The 6003-nt window shown below is 48.0% G+C and overlaps 1 protein-coding gene across 3 annotated transcripts in view; it reads right to left on the reverse strand.

The window, feature by feature from the left end:
• The window catches only part of FYN (FYN proto-oncogene, Src family tyrosine kinase), a 199794-nt gene extending 194152 nt beyond the window's left edge, over nt 1–5642 (reverse strand). For all 3 annotated transcript variants that reach the window (XM_037520246.2, XM_037520245.2, XM_037520244.2), the window contains exon 1: nt 5553–5642. The gene's annotated coding sequence lies outside the window, so the exon portion shown is untranslated. The remainder of the gene's footprint in view (nt 1–5552) is intronic.
• Nucleotides 5643–6003: the final 361 nt, after the last annotated feature.

The raw sequence follows: 6003 nt of genomic DNA on the forward strand, positions 1-6003 counted from the left end.
CAACTCTCCCATTCAGAGCCTGGGCTCCCCCTCTATCCGTGGGTTCTCCCTCAGTCACATCTGCCAGGTGTGCTCTAAGCACTCTCCTGAGTAACAGTACCCACTATCCATGGCTTCGAGTCTTTTGTAATTTGTTGCTAATTGATTTATTTGACTTCTACTCCTTACTCCGGACCCATCTATTCACCTGCCTATGAGATATCTCCACCTGAAATGTCCATGATAAAGCCATCACTTTATATGCCTTACCCTCTGCTTGGCTTACTGTATTGCTTGTCTACATGTCTCTCTCTACCTAATTTTCCCAAGAACCCCATTTCTATTCTCCCCTGCCATATACTGTATCAAACTCTCTGTTCCTGTCTCTTTTGCTTCATCCCCACTTTTATTTCTTCCATTCAGACCCTCATCAATTGTTGATCTGAGTTTCCATAACTACTTTCCCTACATCATTCTTTTTTTCTCTATCAGTAAGATTTTATTGTTAATAACTATAGCAAAGTATTGACATAGATTAAACCTTGGCTGTGGGTACATGGTTGTCCGTTATCCCCTGTCCTTTTTATGATTAAATGTCTCATAATACATACTAATTTTAAGAAGAAATACAGAACCTACATCATTCTGGACTGCCTCTGATCAATGGCCCACACTGTGGTCACATGATCTTCACAAAACACAAATCAGTCATATATCTCCTCTTACACATATAAAATGGTATTCCTGATAAAGTACATAAAAGAACATTCTCAATTTTCTTCCCAACCCCCTCTTCTCCCTCTGTACATCTTTCTTTCTTTTTCTTTTTTTTTAAGATTTATTTATTTATTTATACAAGCACTGGGTACAGTCAGAAGCACGGGAGGGTAAGAGAATTCACCAGAGCCACAGCAGGGAGCAGAACAGGCAGAAGGACCGAAGTACACTGCTGAGGGGAGCAGTGGGTGGCCGGAGAGGTCTGCATGCCATGTGGGACCCACCACCGGGGATCGAACGGGCACTGCAGAGGCTGCGAGCAGTTTCGCAACCCAGGGCTCAACCGCTGCACCACCGGGGAGGCCCCCTCTGTACATCTTTCTACCATCCCCACCTGCCTAGAACTACTTGCAGCTTCTCAAAAGGTCTCTGCATACACCTTCTGGACTGCTCCTTCTAGGGCACTGGCCTTCCTACAATAGTCAACTAGTCTACTCTTACTTTCCATCTGAAAGACACCTGCTTCTCTGGCTTTCTCTGCCTGGCCACCCCATTTCCCCACCTCTTTCGGGAGTCCATTGTCCCTTCAGTATACTCCTCTGCTCCTGGAGGACCCCTAGTATCACAGCAATATCACATACCCAGGGACTTCCTTGTGCAACTAAGTTCTTTGGGGCAGGATCATGCCTCTGTGCCCATGAAGGATTCAATTCAATGTCTAGTAAATGGTAGATGCAATGAATGAAGGTCACTGAAGGAGTAAATACATAGGATAATTCGCAAACTCTTATAGACCTATCTGTGGACCACAAAAGGACCCAGCCTGAAATAAAAGTATATTTTAAAATACACTTTTTATAGTATATTTTACTATACTAAATATAAAGAGTGTATTTCCATTATCAACACGCCTTGCATTCATTTTTAAATTTTATTTTTTATTTCCCAGTGAGCAATAGATGAGGGTCTAAATGGAAGGAATGGATTGAAAGGAACGTTAAATTTTATTTGCAACAACCAGATGTTTCAACTTCCAAAGCATTTACACTATCTCCCATAGTATGTAACACATTATAATATTATCATATCTGTATGTAGGTTTTTGTATATTGCCTAGTGGTAAAAAGCAGAGATCTCAAAACCAAACTAACTGGGCCTAAGTCCTGATCTACCACTTACTAATTGTATGATCTTGAATTAGTTACTGTATTTCCCCTTGCTTCAATTTCCCATGGGTAAAATGGGGGATCATAAGTGAAACCACTTGATATCACTATTGTTGATTAGAGCCTAATCAACACTGCATTGTGTGTAAAGTATATGCTCAATAAATATTACTTATTTTTATCTCCTCTAAGTAGACTGTGTGCTGAGAAGCAGGACAGAGACATATTCATTTTCACAACACTATCTCCCAAGGCCTTGCCCACAATAACATACTGGGCTAACAATGTTTGCAGAAGAGATAAATATAATGAACTGTTTATAGTGGAATGCATGATGGCCAGTAATACAGACACATTACTCCAACAATTTGAAGGCCTGTGGGGAACAGGGATTATCCATAACACTAGCAGTTCACCCTTCTCCTGAAGGTCTGAAAGCTCACTTAACCTCCATGGAATATGCAGGACTCATAGTCACCAAGTCAGAGCAGCTGTGTGGCGAAGGGAACCCAGATGGGACTGAAAACTGGGCTGACTGAGGCACCTCCCTTTCCATTAAGAAGCTTTGAGGCCTGAGGCAAGAAGTTTCTCCTCCAGAGTCTGCTTCATTTCCTCTTCCAATTAAGAGAAGGTAGAACTATGATTTCCAAGGAACCTCCCGGTCACTCTGGGAATCTATAAAATCAGCAGATAAAGAACTAGGCCAAGAATGTTGCTATTGAGGTAAAATAACCAAACCAAAGTCAACAGAGCAGGCATCAGATTGCTGTATTACAAGGGAGTGCTAATTGAGAACTGACCACTTCACCAACAAATAGCAAATTTTTTTGAAAAGATCTGAATGTATAAAATCAAAACAAAGATGGGTATAGGCCCTAGGCTTCCATTTAACTTTATTCTTATCAGTCTTCAAACTCCTTGAGGGCAATAGCTGCACCTTGTTGAGTGGTGTGTAGCATATGGCAATACATTTCTTTATTCCCCAGACTCACTTGCAGTTAAATGTATATATAACTAGGGCATAGAACTAACCCTCACACAAAGGATGTGAGTGGAAGTGAAGGGTGTCACTTCTGGGCCACAACATTTAAAAAGTAAATGCACTACTTCCACTCCCTCTTTTGTTCTCAGGCAGCTGAAAGCAGGTTACAATGGAACACCATATCATGGTGGAGCATGGGTCCCAGAATGTGTGGAGAAAAAGTCATTCACTGACCAGAAATAACCATTTTGTACTATTACATGAGGAATAATAAACATCTACTGCTTTTCAGCCACTACATATTTGTAGTCCTATTTGTTGCAGCTTCTAATTAATCCAGGTGCCTAGCACATACCAAAGACCTAGCTCACATTTGTTGAAACAAGTTAATGTGACCAGGTTTCTTCTCTCAATGTGCTGACCAACAATTGCTGGAAAGACCCAAGCAAATCAAAACTCCCCGAGATTCCAGACCCAAGAGAAAACATAGGGCAAAGGCACAGAAAGCAGAGAGTGCGTTTGTTCATCTTCAACCTTATCATTAAGTCTCCTTAACTTGGTCAACAGAGTGGGACAATTGTCCCATTACATTGTAAACTGACTTTCCTTTCTGGGTCTGGAATCAAATAAACAACCATTTGTTTTCACAGTATACTTATTAACCCTATGCTTTTTTAACATAGAAAGTTCCACGACAAAAGTCCTTAGAAAGTACAGATAAATGTTTAATGAATCATAACAACTCTTTTCTATAAAATTCTTGAAGAACAAACTTGAGATTGCTTTATTCCTTACAGTCAAGGAATCATGACTATAGTCAAGGAGCCACACTTTTAGGAATCAGTGGGTTCAGTTTTGACATTGTCAATTAAGCATGTAATAGCCATGGCTTACAAAATGCAACATTACATTAATGTTTACATTAATACCTCCTCTTTTTAAGAGGAACATTGAGCAGAGCAGATGGTTTAAAGTTCAGTCGAAAGAGTCTCTACATCCTTTGCTTATAGTTGAGAGACCCCAAAATCTGAGTTAACCAACCATTTCCGCTAAAAGTCTGTGCCCTTACTCCTGAAAGAACAGAACCCATGGTGCAGGGATTCAGGAGAAAGAGCACAAAGGCTGAAAAGTATTACAGTGGCTTGATCAGAGAGAGGATTTGGGCATTTGAAGGCTACCCTAACGCAGGGAACAGTCTCCAGTGGTCTTCCAGATACCAACTTATTGCTGTTTTTATCAATGTCCCCAGGCACTTATAAGGGTAAAATATAGAGGTATAATATAAGGCCATATATAAGGGTAAAACAACATCACGGAGTAGGCAAGATTTCGTTTCAAAAGACTTCACTCCATTGACTTGAGATAAGTCAGACTCTCATTCTTATCAAACCAATTTGATGCCCTGATTAGGAAACAACATTCTTCTGCCCCCACACGAATTTATCCTACCCCAGCTCTTACTACCTACCCCCCAAAGGAGCTGAGGTTAAAACAGGGAAGGGGGTACCTTGAAAGTAAAGCAACTCTTAAGCTGACTGGAATAATTCCCCAATTAAAACTAAGGCATAACTGCAGCTGCCAGTCAACTACCGGTCCATGAATACAGCAAAATGCCAGCACCTGCCATCCCGCATCTGGGGTCTTTTATTTTTTGGTAAATCTGGCAGGAAAGACCTCAGAGCAAAGATCAACTGCTTTATCTCAGAAAAAGAAAGGGAAGCCCAGCGGAGAGAAACAGGCAGCATCGGTTCCATCCTTGGGTACTTTGTGCATCTCCTCTCTATGCACTGAAAGAGCTCTTTGTGTCACACACACACACACACACACACACACACACGGAGAGTCTGTGTGATTTATTGGGTGGGGGGAGGGGCAAGAGGAGTGATTTTATTATCCCTCTTCTCACTGAGTCCCAGCAAATGCCGCCTGGACCCAAGCTCAGTGGCCTCTTTCTGGCCCAGTACCCCTCTGCCTGTGGCTGCAGAGATAAGAGAAGGGAGGCGACCAAACAAAAACAGTCATCGATCTAGGGAAGCAGAGAGGAAATCCAACGATCAAGGGAGGAAGGAGAAAGGAGCTTGAGGGAGCACAAGGGTGGGTGGGGGCAGAGGAAGAGGAGCCAGTGCTCCAGCACCGGGGACAGGGGAAGGGTGGGTGGGTGGGTGGTGGCACAGGAAGAGTGCAGGGGAGGGTGGGGGAAGTGCAAGGGAGGTGCCAGAAATAGGCAGGAGGATGCCATGGGGAAGGCGACGGCCGCAGGAGGAGGAGGCCGCGCGGTGGAGTGGGGCAGGGGAGGGGTGGGGTGGGGTGGGAAGGGAAGCAGCACGGGGCATCAATTATTAAGTGATTACATCACCCTGACATTAAAACAACACACACAGCCCGGGTCCCCGCGGGGGGCCCCCAGAAAGGAGGGCGGGGGCGGAGTCTGAGCCAGCCTCGCCCCCAAGCCAATTCCTATTCTCACCCAGCGCGGGCTTGCGGGGAGAAAATGGGGCCCTCACCCCGGCGCCGCCTCGGGGGCCGCGCCCCGCAGGGGTGTCCTCGGGCGCCGCCAACTCCGCGGCAGCCCCCCGCGCGCGCGGGCGGCAGCGGCGACCCGGAGGCTGCAGCGCGGGGCCCCGCGGCCGGGGCGGCGCTGCGCGGGGCCCCGGCGGCCGAGCCTCCGCAGCATCCCCGGCCTCCCGCGGCGCGCCCCGGCGGCTTACCTGTGCGCGCTCCGGCTCCGGACCATTCACATGGTCCTCTCGCCGCCTCCTCCAGCGCGGCCGCGGCGGCTCGGGCGGCTCTCCGCGGGCCCGGGCGCGGGTGGGCCTCCCGAGGGCGCCGAGGGGGCGGCGCCGGTGTCCCCGGCCCGGCGGCCGGATCCCTCTCCCGCGCGGGCGGCGGCCGCCGGGCGGTGCGGCGCGCGCGGCGGCTTTGTGTGCCGGGGAGCCCGGGTGCTCCGGCTGCGCGCCGCGCGCCCGGACCGAGGAGGACTCGCGCGTCCGAGGGCAGCCTCGCCTCTGTGTCCGCGGCCGGCCGGCGGGCGGGTCTCGACGGCCCCGGGCTGGCGACCCCTCCTCCTCGCGCGCGCAGCCCCCTCCCGCGCGCTCGGCCCCTGACAGATGGCGCAACTGCAACGACGCGCCGCCGCCGCGGCTGCTCCCAGCTACTCGC

The sequence above is a fragment of the Talpa occidentalis genome, unplaced genomic scaffold (assembly GCF_014898055.3).
Source record: "Talpa occidentalis isolate TD23 unplaced genomic scaffold, MPIMG_talOcc4v2.1 talOcc4.2, whole genome shotgun sequence".
NCBI lineage: Eukaryota > Metazoa > Chordata > Mammalia > Eulipotyphla > Talpidae > Talpa > Talpa occidentalis.